The sequence below is a fragment of the Lampetra fluviatilis genome, chromosome 35 (genome assembly GCF_964198595.1).
Source record: "Lampetra fluviatilis chromosome 35, kcLamFluv1.1, whole genome shotgun sequence".
NCBI lineage: Eukaryota > Metazoa > Chordata > Hyperoartia > Petromyzontiformes > Petromyzontidae > Lampetra > Lampetra fluviatilis.
Window position 1 is genome coordinate 6,950,460 of NC_136309.1, and position 21,451 is coordinate 6,971,910.

The 21,451-nt window shown below is 48.2% G+C and overlaps 2 protein-coding genes across 4 annotated transcripts in view; both read left to right on the forward strand.

The window, feature by feature from the left end:
- LOC144944588 (centrosomal protein of 112 kDa-like) overlaps window positions 1–15,903 on the forward strand; it is a 219,240-nt gene extending 203,337 nt beyond the window's left edge. Inside the window, exon 27 of the mRNA XM_078872873.1 lies at window positions 15,393–15,903. The gene's annotated coding sequence lies outside the window, so the exon portion shown is untranslated. The remainder of the gene's footprint in view (window positions 1–15,392) is intronic.
- Window positions 15,904–16,298: 395 nt separating this feature from the next.
- The window catches only part of LOC144944585 (axin-1-like), a 61,990-nt gene continuing 56,837 nt past the window's right edge, over window positions 16,299–21,451 (forward strand). For 2 of the 3 annotated variants that reach the window (XM_078872865.1, XM_078872867.1), the window contains exon 1: window positions 16,299–16,884. The gene's annotated coding sequence lies outside the window, so the exon portion shown is untranslated. The remainder of the gene's footprint in view (window positions 16,885–21,451) is intronic. The other variant, XM_078872866.1, reaches the window with a different exon arrangement.

Genomic DNA, 21,451 nt, shown 5'->3' on the forward strand with positions numbered 1-21,451 from the left:
ATTGAGTGGTGCTCACCTCCACTGGCAGGCCTGGGTCAGTGGTGGAAATTCCACATTTCCATGGTGGGGGTCAATTCCCACATTGACCAACAGCTGTTGATGTTGCACCAAGCGACCCTCATATAATGTATCCTCAATGGACGATAGCCCGAGTCAAAATCCTGAATAAGATTTGAACTTGCAATCTTCTGATTAGGAGTCAAGTACCACAACCGCAGCACTAGCCCGAGGATGGAATGTACAATATATAATAATCAGCCATTATCAATCCACTGTTGAATGAACGCCTCCCAAGCTGCTGTTTCCACTTATTGTGGCCTTGCAAAGCAACAATCCACCGATCAGCTGAATTAACTGATTTCATCGCTCAATCTCGGCTGTTTGTTCTCTCCTTTTGCTGCCATTTCTTGATTCATCTCAACCAGCAGCCACGTAAACTAAGCGATTTATTTATTATTTTAAACTAAACAATTTTTTTTATTTTACCTGGCAAGGTCAACTGAGCTATGTAGCTCGTTTTCAGAAGCGACCTTGTCACAAATAGCTCAACGAAGTAGCTTATCACGTGGACATTTATAGCCACCAAAATACTCGAAACGCGTATTGATCCTAAATTTGGAGAGAAAAACCGGAGGCCCTGAAGAAAAATCCACACGACCACAGAACGTGCAAACTCCAAATAAACAGGCATCTGGCTCGGGGTCGAACCCACGACCTCCTGTATACCAGGTGAGGTAGCTAACATCTCGCCACCACTTAATATTTTTCATTCAGCTACCCTTTTCTGGAGTCAGTTTGATGTCTCATGTTCTGCAACCCATGTATTCTCCTGTCTCTGTAATTATAAACACGTAATGCTCCATGACTCTTCCCGCACTTGCACGTTTTTATTCCGATTTTCCATTTCACACATTGCACGCGTATTAAATTAGTTGATCGGCAGGTCACGTGGTGGGGTAAAGTGTGGATACTCCCACAAGTTGTCTGGTCAGTATGGAAGAGTCGGGGCAAAAATACCTTTGACTGGGGCCTCCCTGTAGTGGAAGCTCTTCTGCCAGCAGTGGCATGACCAAAACAATTGCAGGGCTTTTACAATCCATGGCATGGTTAATGCCTTTTGGCCCAGTGGATTCCCCTTCAGCTCAACACTGGGACATCTATTCCCACAGGCATTCAGACAGGGACAATCTTGTAATTTAGTAATTGTAGGTAATTGTCCAAATTTGACCATGACTTTGACATATAATGGCCTACTTTTGCAAACAAATGTCATGGAAACATTTATGTCTGTACATGCTAGCAGACTTATTGTGTCTATGGGAAAATTGTTACCCAAATGTTGTTACCCAGATTTCGTGTGAATGCCTCCGTGCTGAATTTGATTACATTATTATAAACGAGTATAACTGGGCTAATATCTTCATATGACCACAGGCATCCCTCGTTTTACGAACGTCCGGTTGACGAAATTTCGCGTTCACGCGATTGAACAAATTATGGACACTTTTAGATTTACAAAATCGAATTTCCCCATTCACGAAATTTCACACGGCACGAAATCGTCAAACGAGAAGCACCCAGGAGGCTGCGTCATCCATCCACGACAGCATCACGGTATCCCTGCAATAGTAACGCCTTCACAACATCCTTCCAGCCATTCCAAAGAGCAGATACGTTGATGAATTCCCTGAAAATGTTTATTATATTCGTATTTAATTATTATGCAATCGTTTAAATAATTTATGATTGGATTGTAAAAAAGTTATATAGGTGTATTTTTTTTAGGTTAGGAGTAGAGTTGCAATCACTGTCCAAAACACATCCCGAATCTTTAGTTTTAAATTAATGGGAAAAGCCATTCTGATTTATGAAATTTCGTATTGTTTTTTAAAATGCATTCCTTTTGTAAACCGAGGGATACCTGTATAGTGTCTTCAAACATTCACACCGACACGTTGTAACAAGTCACCTGCTTACACTTTATTCACCTATTCTTGCACCAGTTCTAGGCACACCCATAACTATCTATACGGTCACATATACTCAACTTATCCTGCACTCAGCAGCTCTGCTCTCAGCGTCTCCGCACACAGCGCCTTCGCACACAGCGTCTCCGCACACAGCGTCTTCGCACACAGCAACTTCACACTCCGTCTTCGCACACAGCGTCTCCGCACTCAGCGACTCTACACACAGCAACTCCGCACACAGCGACTCTACACACAGCGTCTTCGCGCACAGCGATTCTACACACAGCGTCTTCGCGCACAGCGACTCCACACACAGCGTCTCCACACACAGCGTCTCCGCACACAGCGTCTCCGCACTCAGCGACTCGCACTCAGCGTCTCACACTCAGCGTCTTCGCATCTCCACCGCTGCCCTCACCTACGCTCCCTCAGACCCGCTCACCCATCTGTCCCGGGCGGGGGGATCAGCCAACATCCGCCCGGCGACGTGTGAGGGTTGAGGTCCCGTTGACGGCTGGAGCGGCAGCGGCGAGATGTCTTCACTCTTCGTCCCCGGCAACAACTCCCGACTCTCACACCGACTCCCGCTTATAACCCCCTGCTCATCACGGGCTCTCACGTGCTTCCACCCAAGCCGCGCCGGGCCGATGCCAGTTGCCCCATTAATCTCTTGTCATCACCCGTCATCACCCGTCACCTCCCGTCTCCGAGGTGCCAACCGCCGGTCACAGCCTAGCACCTGTTCGACCTCGGTTGCACCCGTTTCTTCCCTTAATTATCATGTCAGAGGTCGCAAACGGGTTTTGATTCCTTACCCGTACCCGGCCGCACCAGGGTCGCAAACGGGTACCCGTACTCGGCCGTACCCGTACCCTACCCGTACCCGGCCGGGTATGGGTAGGGTACGGGTATCGGGTACCTGGTTGCGACCTCTGCGATGAAGCCATGTTGCAGGCGTGGGTGGGTTGATTCTAGGCACTTGAATTGTGAGAAGAGACAAGACGTTGGGAAATGAGTGACAAACAGTTACTCACCAGTGACTCACGGTCTACCCGTACCCGGCCGCACCAGGGTCGCAAACGGGTACCCGTACCCGACCGGGTACGGGTAGCCGGGTATCGGGTAGGGTACGGGTATCGGGTAGGGTAGGGGTATCGGGAACCCGATTGCGACCTCTGCCTCATGTTGCCACACGCACCTCTCTGTTCGACCCCAGTTGCACCGCTTAGCTGTACGCACCGCGCATTTCTCCCCGCTACACCTGTACAATGATGATGAAAACCAAACTAACAATAGGCCCTCATACAGCAACACTGACATGGTGAAACACTGTTAAAATCATATCGCTGCTTAGGCTTTCGGGTTGCTATGCAGCTCCACTCACTGTCATGGTCAGCACAATGTCCGACGTGTGTTCGGAGAGCCACGCCACAACATTTACAATCCGAGTACGACGTTTCGCCAGTAATTACAACTAGCTTCAGGCGACAGCCAAAAGAAACCCTCTTATGGATGATATCGGTCGCAAAAGCCTACGGGTTAAACAACAACAACAACGTGGCACAAACCCGAACCACACAGAGAACCGTTGCAATCAATCCACACACACTGATGCAGTTCGACAATATTGTTTCCTGTTGAGCACAGAGAAGCGCTTCTCTTTGCTAGACCACAGAGCCTAAATAATGTATCGGCGCTCTTGTGTTTCGTGACTTCTAAATTGGCCCACAACCGCAGCGGCCCTGAGCGAGCGAACGCCGGTCACTGTATTGGCCTCTTCACCACGATAGAGGCTTACACACACACATACACAAAGAGTATTGGTAATTACGTTGTTACGCTTCCTCGTGTGTCTTCGGCGGAGGTTGGCGCTATCAACTTTCAAGTTAACAATTTGCATCGCGTTGTTTTTGCCGCAACATTAAACAAACTAAAAGGCTCATCATAGGCGTGGGGGCATTTGCCCGGGGTTCCGTTAATTGGACACGGCCGGTTGATCAAAGCTTTGCGGTTTGGGATGAGGCCGTGGGGTTAGTGGAGGAGAGAGGGGTGGTGGGGTGGTGGGGTGGGTGGGGTGAGTGGGATGGGAGAGAGGGGTGGGCCAGAGATGAGGGGGCTACAATTTCCAGCTGCCATGGGTCGGATGTTGATTCTCTTGCCTTCCTTTTCAATGAGCAGTTATTGATCGCGGAACAATGCCTTAACAACAGTGTCATAAACGCGCTGCATAATACATCAAAGGACTTTGGGGAATCTGGGCGTAACATCGTTACATTAGCAAATAATAGTGCCAGAAGGGCTGCTTTGCCGAGGCCTCAAAGGAGATTCGACACAATGGGCGTGCGTGTGCGGCATCTGTCCCATCTTTGCAAGAAAAAAAAAGTCAGATGGCTGTGTTGCCTGCACAGAAAACCCATCCATGTGCCAGCCGGCACACACGGAGAGATGAAAAGTACGGATGATTTGACTGTGTCAGTCACCGCCTGCAGATCAGCCAGCCCGAGACACTCCGAGGCTGTGATCTTTAAGGCCATAATTGCATAATTGAATTAAATGGATCGCTTGCTTCAGCGTGCGCCCTCCCCCTTTTTTTTTTTAAAACGTGTCACTGACCAGAGCGAGTTGGCTGGCTTCAAAGGCCGGGGAAGTTGGGGGTGGTTTATGTGGCCAGGACGCTGTGGGGGGTGAGTAAGCTGTAGTGATGCTGTGACGCCTTGCGGGAGGTTGTGGTGAGCGTTTGAACTCGGGACGGCGGTGATGATGAGATTGCGGACATTGGGACTGTCTGCCTCGTGCGTTCGTCTGCGTCCAAAGCCTGCTCGCAGGTGTGGTTGGTTTGAGGTGCGGTGTCAAGCAGTGTGAGCTTACTACGGCTCCTGTACACGGCAGTTGTTCGTGCGCATATTTAGTGAAATTAGATGATGGACTCCCCCAGCCTTAATAGAGGAACTCGTTCATTATCTCGTCTCATCTGTATGTGAGTCGTTTCTCTTTTTGCGTTGGCTAAACCCCTCACGAGTAAATTGCAAACATTTCCCATTCATAATCAGCGTTTTTGGGTTTAGATCGCGTTATTTATAAATGTGTCGTAACCCTCCACCACCCGATACGGCCAATCAGTAAAAAAGTGTCACTTGGACATAAGACAAATAGTTCACTGCTTTAGCCCACCGGTGTGTTGAAGCATGTTGTGGTTTCACGCTTCAACACACCGGTGGGCTAAAGCAGTGAACTATTTGTCTTTTGTCAACGTGACACTTTTTTACTGATTGGCCGTGTCGGATGGTGGAGGGTTACGACACATTTATAAATAACGCGATCTAAACCCAAAAACGCTGATTATGAATAATATTGGTCGCGAAAGCCTACGTGTTAAATTTCCCATTCAGCTGCGATAGATTTTTGAGATCAGTTGTTGCCCATTAAAGCCTTACTGCGTGTCACGCGAAGGGGTGGGTCATCTGTCCGCGTCACCCCGGTGCAAATGTTAAGTGGTACTCATTTTAGGCTGAGTCAACCTAGGGGGAGGGAGGTATCCCATGATTTGATTCCAATTCTGTCTGGTGTTGTACAAAGCCGGGAATTGAGTCCAGGTCAACACCACCATCCACACGCGCACACCACAGAACTGAACTCTTTCTTTCTTCTTTAAGCAGGCGACACATCAACCCCCCCCCCCGACACTCCAGGCCCTCAACCCCCCACGTCTCCTTTGTTCGCTCGCCACCCTCTCGCTCTCACAAACCCCTGCATGCTCACTTATCTGCGCGGCCTTTTATGTCTGTATGCACGTTGAACTTCTTTCGCACCGTACGTAGCCAACCGTGCTAATCGGAGGTGCCAGGGGACACACACAAACTGAACGCAAAGCAGTTCTACAAGTTATATGAACTACAATACTCCTTCTTCTTGGTTCTTTCGGTAAAGTCACGTAGAAGGGAAATAATAAAATAATAAAAATAAAACATAATAAAATTATTCTCACGACGTTTCGGCCACAACGCAAGCAGAGTTCAGTTCTACGTGACTTTACCGAAAAAACCAAGAAGATGAATCCCTGCAGTCACGAAAGCTTTAAATCGAAATTTAACTACAATACTGTCCCAACTCCTAACCTGTAAAACCTCAAACCCTAACGCCGCATACGGTTTAACCGCTACCTCGATTCATTGTTTTGTTGTTCGGGTTTGTTTATTCAGGAAAGGCTCACTGCTTTCAGGAGGGTCCTGCCAAGTTCTCGTACTCGGGGGGGGGGGGGGTGGGGGGCGATATTGTTGTGTGTAATCTCAATTTAGTAAATCGTAGGTATTTTTTGTTCTGCATTGCGATGTTTGTGTCTGCCTTCCCGCGAATCCACGATAGCAGTTTTCTGTTGCTGTTAGATCGTGTCAATATAAATGTGTCGTTTCCCTACCACCACCCGACACGGGCAATTAGTAAGGTTTGTCACGTAAACAAAACATCCCAAATAGTTGCTACTTCAGCGCACCGGTGTGTTGGAGAATAAACCCACAGCATTTTACAATTCGAGTACAACGTTTCGCTGCTGATTGCAACCAGTTTCATCAGGCGATTTGCCAGAATTGTGAAGCGGTCTTCCTGTTTCGGGTCTTAAATAGAATAAAGGTGATGTCAACACTGTGAGCCTATCAGGTGCGAAGACCAGAGGGAGGTTAACGTAGTCATTATAAATTACAATGCATTGTGCTAATCTAAGACTCTGCAGGCTGCGAATGTGTGAAAACCAAAACCCCAATTTGCTGATTGGAACGCTCTCACGTGCTAGGCCTGTTTGCCTCCGTATTTTAAATGGTGCGTACAATATTTCTTTTGTAATCTTGTTCACTATTGACTAAGCATACTGTGCGCACTCTAAATTGGTAAACAATTACATATTCACGTTCTCGTCGCGTTGCCAATTACGGCCACTTCAACGTCGTCTTCATAATTACGGTCATCATTAGGGCCGTGATTATTGTAAGCACTTTAATTGAAGCCGGCTGGCAGTCAGCATCGCAATATCGTGGTCGGTATTATACCCCCATGTTTGTTACCGCAGCCCCCGATGTATATACAGTATATACAGACACGAGCTTGACTACCCGGCTTCGCCCGGGACTTGGATTCACCACGCCCGGCCGCCTTTGTCTCCCCAGTGGCGATGTTCACACACCACACCAGTTACTCGTTTGAGGCTGAGTCGACCTAGGGGAGGCCCAGTAATCGTCACCGGTGGTGGCCGTGAGCGGGAATCGAACTCGGGTCGCCGGGTTCGTAGCGCGGCGCGCTACCCGCTACACTACAATGCGTGACGCTTCCACGTGCGCGGGTCACGTGACAGATTTGACGTCACAGCTCACTTGCCGTGCAAAAAATCAATGCATTATTGAGCTCCCCCCCCAAAAAAAGTGTATTTCATAATTTTGTGCATGGTGTACAGTCTGGAAAGTACCCACATGGCAGACTTCAAGTTTGGTGCATGTCGGGAAGTACGCTAAACATTTTGAACAGACACACATTCACAACTTTGCCTTTTATATATATGGAGATATACACCGGGAATTGATTATCTCCTTGATAATCGCTCATTCGTAAACACGATACAGCGGTGCCTGAATGCTCGAGTCGTATTGCATTTCCTTGCGAGTTCGTAGAGCAACTCAAAAGTTATCTGTGCTCACATTTCGTATTAAAACCGCAATATTAGTTTTGGAAGCCGCCTTGAAAAGCAACGATTTGCGTCAAGTGGAAACCGATCTGACTTAGACGGGCAAATGCATATGGCAACATGTGGATGACACATCCATAGCTCGTGCAGTCTATTGGCTTCGCTTAGCAACAGATTTGAAGAATACAGCACTACTATCCCATGGGCCGCAAGAATGGAATTTTTGCCCATGGGAGGTATTCAGGAAGGAATGATTTTGTTTAAGCTCATTGAGCATATGCAGCAAAGTAAGCAAACAAAACCGACACCGCGCACAGACTTCTTACCCTTGGCAGTGATGTCACAGGCTCTCACGGGAAACGCGAACGAATCTGCATCAAAACTTTATATGCACATAACCTACCTTTATATGCGCATACCAAACCAAGTCTATTCGACACATCAACCGAAATGCATTTCTAAAGAAGGAGTTTGCCTGTTTAGTGTCATCCGATGTTGGTTCACCATCGCCAACAATGACGCTAGGAACTATACTCGCTCACGATTAAACTAGTAACTCCCTCCATACGGGGCTGTCGTTATACGCTGCAATGCATCGACTCGGTTTGCACTGCATCTTTAATTCGATACTCTTTGGGTCTTTCGGTAAAGTCACGTAGATAGAAACATAATTAAATATTTTTTTTAAAAATCACGACGTTTCGATCGCAACACAAGCAATCGTCTACAGGTGAGAAAATACAGCAGGCGGACTGCTGAGGCAGGAAGAAATATAGCGTCGTGATCGATTATTTTATTAGATTTCTATCTACGTGGCTTTAATTAGATGTTTGTCCATTGTCCTTGACTTTTAGCGGCGCAATCACGAAGACGAATGAATAACGTGTACGCATTACATGCGACGTGCAAGCGATACTGCGTGGTTTTGGCTACACGAACAGACCCCCTTGGTGACGATTATCTGAACCGGTCCTAGGTCGACTCAGCCTCAAATGATTACCTGGTGCGATGTGTAAACATCGCCACTTGAGAGACTAAGGCGGCCAGGCGCGGTGTTGGCCACACCACCACCTCGTGTGACGGTGGCGCTAACAGCACTTGCTCTAGTGTGTTTCTTCGGTGTGGAGAGTTCAGAAGGTCAGAATGTGGACTAGAGAGCCCCCATGAAATATAGCAGCAGCAGCAGCAGGCCGGAGCAGAGGATGAGGATGGGGATGATGAGGCAAGAAAGTGCTCCCGGGCCCGCGACGCTCCTCGCTAATCTATAGCCGTATCTCTTCGGAGGCGGGCACATGAAAGCGCCGCTCACAATGCGATTATTTATACAGCCTCAGATATGGCCCGCCCGTGGGTCCTTTGTGGCCCCGTGGGGGGGCAGAGGGGACGCGTTGGCCACTGAGAGCTGCCGAGACTCGTGAGATTAAAGATGCACCGCTCCCCATCCCCACCTCCACCCCCGTCACTCCAATGTTGCCTGCGGTGCCGTGTTGGATGATTGCCTGCTGCTCTGGAGGAATAGACTCGGGGGGGGGGGGGGGGGGTTAATGCTATTATTGTTGTTGTTTGTTGTTATTATTATTGTGTTATTGTGGGAGCGGATGGATGCGTGTTGGCTTGGCTGGACTTTGGTGACACGCAAGCAAATATGCTTGAGGCTGGTTTAAATCAAGGGAGCTGCTGCAGCACAGATGCTGTGCGGACAGCGGCCACGTCCAGGGGGTGGGTTGTGGTTCACAGTGCGAGGCTGAGATGGACAATCGCGAGTCTGTGTTAAGAGTGCACGTGTGCGTGTGTGTTGAACTTCTTTCGCACCGTACGTAGCTAACCGTGCTCATCGGAGGTGCGGGGGAATGACACCAAACTAAACACACAAAAAGGCAGTTCTAAAAGAAATTAGTTTTTAGTCTAGATTTTAAAGTGCATAGCTCCCGTGGCTTTATAATATCGGAAGAGCGTTCCAGATGGCCGCCGAAGCGCATCTGAAAGTGCGCGATGCGGTGAGCGTCTTTGTTCGATGGCCAGCCAAAAGCCGCTGTATATAGGAGGGTGTTTGGATATTTTGTGACTTGTGTGTGCGTTTTATTGTACCTTGTATGTATGTTGAACTTCTCTCGCACCGTGGTGCGGGCAAGGACACCAAACTAAACGCATAAAGCAGTTCTAAAGAAGTGATTTTGTTAAGTATAGGATGTACTTTAGTGTGTATACGGCGCGTTAGTGGTAAGATACACACTTTGAAGGGAGTAGGCATTGCAGTGGTTTTCACAATACTAATAAATACGATAAAATACGATATAATATCAGGGGACCTTATCTAGGAAATGCTGAGGTTCTGTTTACCTGCTGCGTTTCGTACTGTATAAACAATTCATAATGGTTAGGGGCAAATAATAAGGAACAACAGTTGAAAAGTACGTGCATTGATTTGGAGAGACGCACGCTTAGCATTATACTGAGAGCAAGCGAGGCACACGAGGATTCGAGAATATTTCACAGGTTCGAGACATCGTTTTGACTGTTCAGAAAAATGTTGCGTCCTTGGGCGAGGATACGTATCATCGCGGCTCGATTGGATGATGGCCGGTGATGGAGACTTGGTGATGGGATACAAGCCAAAGAAGGCAGACATTTAATCGGCAATACCGACGAGACAATGCGAGCACAGACGGACTGCAAACGACAGCCGAGGCAGGCAGTGACATATGAGGCGTGCAGTTGACGAGACAGCACAAACATGACAGGTTAACTTGTGCAGACACTCCCCAGACACTCGGTACAAGCGAGGCAGTACAGACGACACTGGCAGTACAGGCGCGGATAACACGGTACACATGAAACGGTACAGGCGACTAAAAACCCAATCGATTTTTTTTTGCCATCGATTGGTGACAATGGAATCTGGGCGTGGAAGCGGCTCGTGGCATTGTCCATTGTTATACGATTGCCTGCTGAGCTCCTCCGAGCGTGTGCTCGTTCGGGACTATAACGGGGCTTGCAAAGTGTATTCAGGTGCGAGGGTCATGTCTTTGTGCGAGCGACTCAAAGGTTACGTAAATACAACCGCAGCCACGTGGCCTCGTGACGCTCGCCCTGGCCACGCCACCGTATCTAACTGCTGCCCGAGTTCTGCACGGCCTTTGTGTATAGTTTGCGTGTAAACTCCTCGTGAACACAAAAACAAACGAATCGGCTAATGATGACGACACGCTCTATCCACCAAGCATGTTGGGACATCGGTTAGATTTCCATGTAACACTGCAAGTCAATCGCCCTACCCGCAGAGCCACGTTCGTACACTCGTTTCGTGCGGTGTTTATAGTGTCCCGGTGCTTTGCCGTAATGCCTGTGTGCGTGCACGTGTTAAAATAGACTCGCACCGAGGATTTCTATGTAAGCTATTGTCGGATCTTAACTTCCAGTTTGTAACCAGTTTTTCTTTCTCGGTAATACATGGCTGGGTGGGGTTTAAAAGCGTGTCATTATTGCCTCTGATCACACGAGTTTGAAAGAATAACACGTTTAAATTGCGTCTCTTCCGACCTGCGTGGCTCACGCGTTTCATCTTGAGTAAACTTAGACTGTAACCCCATTGTTACTTTCATTTTGCAAGCGACTGACAAGGAACGTGGATTTTGTGAGTGAACAGACGTGGGTGGACGTGCAATGAATGAGCATTATACTGCGCAACATCCAGCATTTAACACAGAACCCGATCCGGTGGACACGCCAGTTCTGTAGTATTCAATCGATAATTATTAATCGATTTACAATTACAACATACACCCAACCTATGCAAAGCAAGTCGAAGCCATGCACCTGCAATAGGCAGTATGCAGTTCCTCCGTACAGCCTTAACAGGCGGTTGGGAGCAAGTTATGCTGGCGACCACCTTTGAAGGCCGGCACGGGACACGAATGGAGTGGGTGGCCAACCACCACGCCCGACCGCCTTTATCTCCCCAAGTGGTGATGTTTAACGCACCGCACTCGACGCAACACTCATTTAAGTCTGAGTCGACCTGCGGACACAGAGAGAGAGAGGAATGAGAGATATGGAAGAAGAAACAAACCCCCCCACCCCACCACCACCCACACACACACAGAACGCAACGCAAACGCCCTGTTATTTCGGTTGTATTTAATAAGCGACACGTACGCATACGCCGGTCTGATCAAAGGCTAACAAGCCCGGGAGATCGTATCGCGAGCGCCTGCATTTCGCCGACAATGCCCCGTGTTGCAAGCCAGAGAGGACTTTTACGGCACTCCGGGGGGGTGGGGGGTGGCTCCAGTCATCTCGCGATAAAAGTTCGACTTGCGTGTACCTCTTAAGGTGCTTATTTTTTTATTATTATTTATTCACATTGTAGGGGATAGCAGTGGGTGGGTGGAGGTACAGACTCTTTCTTTCTTTCTTTCAACCCAAGTGGCCCAAAGTATTTGCACATATTTTATACGGCATCGCACAAACAACCCCAGTTTCTCCAGCAAGCGATACACACACCCATCCCCACTCCCCGCCGTTCCCTTTGATTGAGATTGTCATTTTAATCAGAAAGTGATAAAAGGAAAAGAAGAAGCCACTAACAATGTGTAAATATTGACCCGCGGGTGTGTGTGGGGGGGTGCGTTTTATTGCCGATGGGTGAATGTAAAATCCACTGCCAACCCGACAGAACTGTAGTTCATTGTTCAGTCCGACAACTTACGTACGCCAACCACACCATACATATCCCAATGAACAGTGAACGTTGTTCCAACCACATGCCAATGTTGCATGTTTACCGGGTATTTTTTTCCCCCCTCTACATCGGGAAGACACTTCATAGCTCATCCGATATCTCCAGGATCAATACAGATTCCGATTCTGAATACCCTGTGTGTCAACATTGAACACTTTGAACGTCTGTACTGGGTTCAATGTGTATATCTTATGTTGCAAGCCAGTCATACTGCATCATGCGCCTCCCATCAGTCAAATGTGGGGAAGGAAGCTTCCTGTGCACTTAAGTTAGGTAATGCATACACACTTAGTGCAAGAATAGTTACAGCGAAAATAGCGTACTTTGCATACAGTACTTGTCTGTATTTCGTATATACGTGCACCGGTATTGCCATTCGCATGTACGCGCCACTATTTTGCAAGCGTTGCAATGGCAATGCTGTTGACACTTGCCTGCATTTTATTTTGCGCATACGCGTATACAATACTTATTGTTCGACCATACTCGTCGTATCCACACGTATCTTGGGCAGATATCGCTACATCGGTCTGTCTTGCGAGGGGGCAGTGCTTCGAACAATTACAACTGCAGTGTGCGAAGTGAGGCCCGCACGCAATCAATGCCTACGAATGAATGGGATCACAATTTGATTAAATATAAAGCGTCATTTGCATATGTCCCCGTCTGGCGACAGAACACAGAGGAGGAGGAGGGCTGGCGTGCTCGCATGGGAACCCCAGACTTGCCTTTCAATGGGATTCGCAGCATGTCAGCTCTTGTTCGTGTTACACAAGTCACCACCAACCTCAGGGGTCCGAGGTTTTTTGCCCCAAAATATCTTTGTGTGGATCACACGAGAGTGTGTGTGTGTGGGGGGAGGGGGGGGCGTGTGTTTTACAAGTGGGATTGATTGGCGCTTGGGAGTTGAGACTCATCGGCACTGCCCAGCCGATTCGAACAATTGTCATGCCAAATGTACGTTAGAGAGAAGACACGATGGCCCTGTTTTTCAAAACAGTGCCGTATTGGAGGATCTTATTAGCATCGCCGCACTTTGGGGACACTATCTCAGAAGCCGGTTGAAATAGGAGCAGCATTGACTCACACGCGTCTTCACCAACACTGTGCATTGACCAGCGTGGTGAAGTATGGTCAAATAATCGACCTGCAACAAAGGTTGTGCACTATTATTTTAATACTATCCATAATAGAGGTTTTTTGGGGTTAGATCGCGTAAAGATAAAAAAAAATGTGTCGTTAAACCCGCCACCACCCGACACAGCCAATCAGTAAGGTTTGTCACGTGAACATTACATCCTAATTCGTGACTCATTCAGTACACCGCTGTGTTGGAGAGTAAACCCATAAACCCACATTTTATTTTTTATTTACGTGATCTAACCCAAACATCTCTAATACGGATAATATGGGCCGCGAAAGCCTACGTGTTATTTTAATACTGCACTGCGATTTAGCAAGAAAACATTCGACAATAAGGCCCACATTGTTTGTACTACCAGTTAATTTTAAAATATTTGCAATTTTTGTTATATCCCTCCACGTCAATTATCCGCGCACAGAAAAGCATGTCCATACACATGCAGGCCATATCAGAATCAGATCACATCCCCGTGCACACACGTTTACACGTGTCGGAAAATGAACTTACATTCGGCCTTGAACACGTACTGAAACGTGACAACCTGCACGACACGAATACACAACAGCAGCGTGCCTTGTCCAATTATTGTACAATGCCCAACATCACACATAGTCACCCACACGTGCTCACACAATCGTGGACACATCGCGTACAATGTGTGTCAGGCAACGCGCCATGTACACAAAGAGCATGGGACGCACACAATTCCTCTAGAATCTAGACCCACACACGTGTTCACACCTTTGGGGAACACACAATTCGCAAATCCACACTCACGTTTTCACGTTAACAATAACGGCAGTTTGTGACCTCACCGCGGCGCTTGTGCCAGGTTAGGTGCACCTTTTCAACTTACACACGCAAGCAAAACACATTGTGTGTAAAATAATATACATTTCATATTCTTGGTTATTATGTTTTATTTTTATTATTTCCCTTCTACGTGACTTTACATAATGATTAAAAATAAAACATAATAATTATTGTTTTATTTTTATTATTTTATTACTTCCCTTCTACGTGACTTTACCGAAAGAACCAAGAAGATGAATCCCTGCAGTCACGAAAGCTTTAAATCGAAATTTAATATACATTTGTCTTGGTGTGTGTATATATTGATATATCACTTGGTATACAAAACAAATGTTGTACAAAATAGATGTTGATGTTGTTTAGAAACATGCGTTTGGAGTATTTGCCTGCTAAATAGTTCCACATGAAAAGCCACTTGAGCTCTCATTTGTGCTATATAGCTCAGCGTGCTTTACCTGCTAAAATATAAAAAAAAATAGCGTTAGCATCAAACAAACACACCACCTTACACAAGCCACTGGATGGAAGGGGTGGGGGGGTGCAAATATCATCCATTTGATCTCAAAACTTCACACATGCACGTGTTATCCGCCAGAGGGCGAACATTTTAAAAACACACACACACAGGCCACACACACACAAAGGACACACAGACAGACACACAACAAGAAGACGACGGGCAATTGGCTACGCATAGCACAACCTCGACACGGGTTGGGAGATAGCAATGGGGTGGTGGTGGTAGTGGGGGGGGGTGTTTTGTGGGAAAGGCGGAGCAGAGGACGGGGACACAGACACACACACGGACAAAACCACAGGAGTGGTGCTGGTGGTGGTTGCTTGGTTAGGGGAGGAGCGGCGTTGGTTGTGGGGGGGAGGAGGAATCAGTAACCCTTGCGTCTATTGGCGCGGCTCGCTCAATGCGGCTTATGCTCCTCCAACTTTGCTGCTGCGAGTAGGAGCGGCGAGGTCTGAAGGCTTCTTCAAGCGCCGCTGATGCCGCTGCTGTTGCTGCTGCTGCTGCTTTCTGATCTCCCTGCGTGCCCTTCTCGTCAGCACGCCGCTCGCTCGCTCGCTGTCCGCCCAGTGGGGCCGTTCTTCTCGTGTGCGCCGTCCACACAAAGGAGGAGCGAGGAGGAGAGGGACGAGGAGGAGAGGGTTCGACTCGAGGCAGCGGCGGCGGGGGGGGTGGCTCTTTGAGAGGAGGGAGAGTTCACAGAACGGCGGTGACGTTATTTTTAAACGCGACAAACACGCGCGCCTTGCGCTTTGTAGTTCCCAGTGATGGGTGGCGTGAGTGGCGTTGACTGATTTTATTCGTGGCATTTTTCTTTTTTTTTGGGGGGGGGGGGAGGTGGGTCACAAATTTGGGAGCTGTATTGTCAGGTTACTCGTCTCGATTGTGTACCAGCAAACCACGAGGTTGGTTGGGTCTCGTGCGACATAAGTGGTAAAGGTTTGTGGAAGTGACTTTAACGTGAAGAAAAAAATATGAATTCGGTTTAAATATAAATAACATTTATTTATTTTGACATTTTTTTTCTTCTCTAAAATACCCCCCCCTTACCCACAGACCCCCCTTACCCACAGCCCCCCCTCCTTACCAATAGCCCCCCCCTGACCCATAGCCCCCCCCCCCTGACCCATAGCCCCCCTCATTACCCATAGCCCCCCCCCTTACCCATAGCCCCCCCCCTGACCCATAGCCCCCCCCCCTGACCCATAGCCCCCCCCCTTACCCATAGCCCCCTCCCTTACCCATAGCCCCCCCCCCTTACCCATAGCCCCCCCCCTGACCCATAGTCCCCCCCCCTGACCCATAGCCCCCCCCCTGACCCATAGCCCCCCCCCTGACCCATAGCCCCCCCCCCCTGACCCATAGCCCCCCCCCCCCCCTGACCCATAGCCCCCCCCCCTTACCCATAGCCCCCCCCCCCTGACCCATAGCCCCTCCCCTTATCCATAGCCCCACCCCCTCCCCTGAAGCCTGCGCGCGCGCCACCCCCTCCCACCGGCTTTTGTGCGCGCGCGCGCATTGGAGCGCCGCCGTTTGCCTTTGATGTTTGGGGGCTGTGGCCCCCACCCCACCACCCCCCACTACCCCCACCCCCCACCCCGCACGGTCCACACCGACCGAGTGGAGACTGCTGAACGGATCGAGGCGCAAAGCACGCGGCGGGGGAAGAGGCTCTCTCGGTCTGTCTCTCTCTCTCTCACTCTGTCTCTCTGTCGATAGACGGAACACACGAAGATCGATTTGTGTGTGACTCGTAGCGCATTACAGACGGGGGGCGTCTCGTAGCGAGTCCAGTGTCCGTCTGCTGTAGATAGACACAGAGTGGTGGTGGTGGTGCTGGTTGTGGCCGGTGGAACGACGGCTTGCAACAACGACGAGGACGACAAACAAAACCAAACAAGTCATCATCGTTGTTGTTCTGTTCCGTCTCCGTCCAACCTCGACCGTCTTCGCTGTGCGGAGGAGCGCGCGAGAGGCGAAGCCGTAGCGGAGAAATGCGGCACAAAAGGAGCTGCTGCTGTGGTGAAGCACGTGAGTTCTGAACACTTTGGTACACGTGTATCGTCTTGGGTTACACGTTTGTGTCGTGGGTACACGTGTGTCGTGGGGTACACGTGTGTGTCGTGGGTAACACGTGTGTCGATGTGCGTACACGTTCATCCCTCCGTGTCTCTTGTACTGTTGTGTGTGTACACACACACGCGTGTACACACACACACGTGTACACACACACGTACACACACGTGCGCACACACACACGTACGTTCGTGTTGATTAGCAGAGATGTTGTTGGAGCCGTTCGGGGTTACTACTAATGTACCATCACGATTCTGTCATTCTATCATCATCAGCAGCAGCGGCATTGCCCGGAACGTGATGGTACACGTGGAGTTGCACACATGTGTACACGTGTGTGTGTGCACTGTGCATTTCATTATTACATTGTATATAACATGCTGCCCTTAAGGGTATCCATGTGTTCAGTTTAGTGGTTACAATAGCCGGGGGCTTGCGCATTTAGTTGGGTAATGCATGTACCGAGTGTTTTCTATAGGTTATTAGATGCTGTGTGTGTGTATATTCCTACTAGTATCGTTCGTATATCTTAACAGTATGAGTAAGGATACCAACACTATGCATGGAGGCCACATGGTTGTACAGTGCTTGCTGTACCGTGCTGAGTATAATATTACTACTACTACAGTATAGACAAACCCTTGGTTGCACGTGTTGTATTAAAGTAATGTTATACAACTAGTAAGTGGTAGGGCTATTATAACTGCTTCATAATCCATTGAGGCACAATGCTTACCACAGTACATACAAAGGTTGTCTGTACAGTGCTCGAATGTGTCCTTGTGTGTGTGCACACGTGTGTGTGTGCACTGTGTACCACTATTTACGTGATGCTTTGTGTACATGTGTGTTCGTCTTGTGTTGTACAAGCTTTTAGTATCATCTTTACACGTGTGTGTGGGTGTCTTTGTGCTATGTAGTCTGTCCCAAACGTGTCTTCTTGACTCTTAAGAGTGTGGTACAGACGTATGTCTTTTGCAAATACCTCCGTGCTATTTGAAGTTCAGCGTGTCTCCCAACTATGCACACGTCGTATTGTTCATGGGTATGCTTTGTGATGTGGTTGTTTGACCATACTTCACCACGCTGGTCCATGTCTGCTTGGGGGAGTGGTTGGCAAAGTGGCTGTACACGACTACAGTATTATATTGTGCTACTGCACTACATCATATCGTGTTCATATGTAAGCAATACACACCATGCAATACTGGGATATATCCCAGAGTACATCATGCCAGTCGTAGTCTTTGACAAGTCATCTGTACATACGGTGCAGTAATGTGCTGTGAGCTTCAACGGTGTACACGTGGATGTGCTGTGCTTTGACACATACCGTGCAATGTGATGCACGTGCATCTATAACCAATCGTGTACACGTGCATGCCATGTTGTGTGTGTGTGCATGTATGTACCGGCGTGGGACGACAGTACCATAGACTTTGCACGAAGATTTACTTACACACACGAGAGCTTTGTTATTCCACGTGTAACTTCACACACGAGTTTAGTGTGCAACTTGATGTGTGTAGGTGTACACGTTGTGGATTTATTATGGTGCTTGCTATCATCGTCGTCGTCGTCGTCGTCCCATGTTTTATAATGTTGCACATTCAACACACACACCAAGCGACCCAAGTATAGTAGCCACAGATCGCACACAATAAGGTGGTGTTGGTGTGTTAGTAGTTACCCTGCTGTTGTATTGCTGCTGCTGTTGATGATGGATGATGATGATGATGGTGCCCCCCCTTGTGATCGACTTATCCCATCATCCACACACCCTCATCGATTTCGCACGCCGGGTGAGCTTTGAAAGCCAGATCGATATATGCACGGTGTCGTGTATTTTGTACGCAAGGTATTTATTGTACGACTACGTACGGTGTGATATGATTGATCTGAAAGGCACAGTATTGTAAATACAATGTTATGTATTGTGGTATTTGAGCAATGTACATTGTGCGTCGGCGTTTTCAACAGCATAGCCTAACATTATACAATGTTATTGTATAATGCTTCTACTATTGTGAATGTTTCAAATAGTAGTGTGTTAATGTTTCAATGAACTGCAGTGATTATGCTTGCCAAAGACTTATAGGGCACTGTACACGTGGTACAGTGCCGCTGAGCACACGCACGTGTGTGTGTGTTCACACGATGTGTGTACACACAGACACACACGATGTACACACACACGATGTACGCACAGACACACACGATGTACACACAGACACACACACACACACACGATGTACACACAGACACACACACACGATGAGCACACACACACACACGTGTGTGTGTGTGTGTGCTTTATATATGACAAATGCAGACACGTGAAATACACAACATTTGCAGATACATGCACATATACACGAGTGGCATAATAGTCCATACAATACACATCCATTCAAACACACGCACAGGTCATAAACATACAAACACATGTACACATTATACTCTTGACGCATGCATAAACATTACGCATTTTTACACAGCACATCCAAATAGGATTTTAAGACCCCACACAGACACACACGAACACGTACCTACAAATGCATTCGCATTGTTACACCCCCAACCTCACACAACTCGTCCACACACAGTTGCTGTACACAACCCAGGCACATCTACACACACACACGATGCGCACACACACACACGATGCACACACACACACACGATGCACACACACACACACGATGTGTACACACACACACAGACTCACACACGATGTGTACACACACACACACAGACTCACACACGATGTGTACACACACATAGACACACACGATGTGCACACACACACACGATGCACACACACACACGATGCACACACACACACGATGCACACACACACACGATGTGTACACACAGACACACACACAGACACACACACACACACACAGACACACACACGATGTGTACACACACATAGACACACACGATGCACACACACACGATGTGCACACACACACACGATGTGCACACACACACACGATACACACACAGACACACACAGACAGCAGTGCCGTGTCAGCCCTGTCGTGATCTAAGCCTGGCGGAGCCCGGGCCTAGTGAGGCTGCCTGTGATGATGATGAAGATAATGTTGTTGTTGTTGTGTGTCCTAGGCAAATGTAGACGTGTAGACACAGGGAGAGATGTCGTGGAGACACTGGGGGGGGTAGGAGCAAGCGTCTCCACGTGTCTCCACGTGTGTGTACAGGCAGGGGGGGAGCGGCAGTGTAGTGGTTAGCACGCTGTGCTACGAGACTGGTCGAACCCGAGTTCTATTCCAGCTCACAGCTACCATCACCAGTGACTATTATCCAAACCTGGTTTGGGCCTCTCCTAGGTCGACTCGGCCTCAAATGAGTAGCTGGTGCGATGTGTGAACATCGCCACTGGGGAGACAAAGGCGGCCGGGCGTGGTACTGGCCACCCACCCCCTCGTGTGCTGTGCCGCCCTTAATAGGTGTTCGCTAACAGCACTTGACCCTACAGTCTGTTAAGGCTACATGGGGGATCTTTGTCGCTGTATGTACAGTGTGGCTATGTGTGTATAAGTGTTTGTTGCTAGATACATTATGCATGCACGTGTGTGTGTGTACGTGCTGTCACAGTGTATGTGCGTTGTGTGTGTGTGTTATGCGCTGTGTGTGTGTGTGCGCATTAGGTCTCTGTGTTATTGCTGTGTCGACTTGTGGCCTGGTTGTGTGCAGGCATTGTGTTCAGATCTCTGAGTCGACACACACACACTCGTATCGCGTATACACGTGTGTGTGTGTTCGTATTGTGTTATGTAATACACTACGATATTATATTTTGTTGCTTTGTTTAAACTACAAACGCCTTTCCGCGCCTCCCAACCTTGTGTTATGTATGGCCAGTCCGTATATAGAGGCTTACAAATTGTTCTATGTACGTGTGTGTGTATTAATGCATAGAGAATATTGTGTTTGTGCGGGGCGTCTTGTTAACTCAAGTGTCTTTGCAGCTATGCGCTATGTATGTGTACGGTACTGTATTCATCATGTGCATTTGTGTACGTTTCTGGGATGAAATTGCACCACACTCTGTGATTCTATGCTGCTGTAACGTGTGCATGGTTTGTATGACACTTGAGCAGTTGCTGAGAGATTCTCTCTACACCCTTGAGTGTTTCTGCTAGAGGCGTGAGCATGCCCGAGACCCCACTGTCAGTACTCAATGCGCATATTCCTAGAACTCAAGTTTGTTATTACGTTATTCCTTTATAACAACATTGTTATGTGCTTCAAGTGTGTTATTGTTGGTCCCTGTATGGGCTGCACCGTGGATTGTCTCAAAACTTGAAGGGGTTGCCCCCTAAAAAATAACCTGTTTCCTTGAACTGTAAAGAGGCAAATGCATTGCCTTTTGTGCGCTATGAAAACTAACGCGTGCTTAAACGCACAGCACAAATTACTTATTCTCTTCATATGGTTTCCTTGTGTCGACTTTTCAAAGTAGGAGTGTGTGCGATACACGATTGACTCGCCG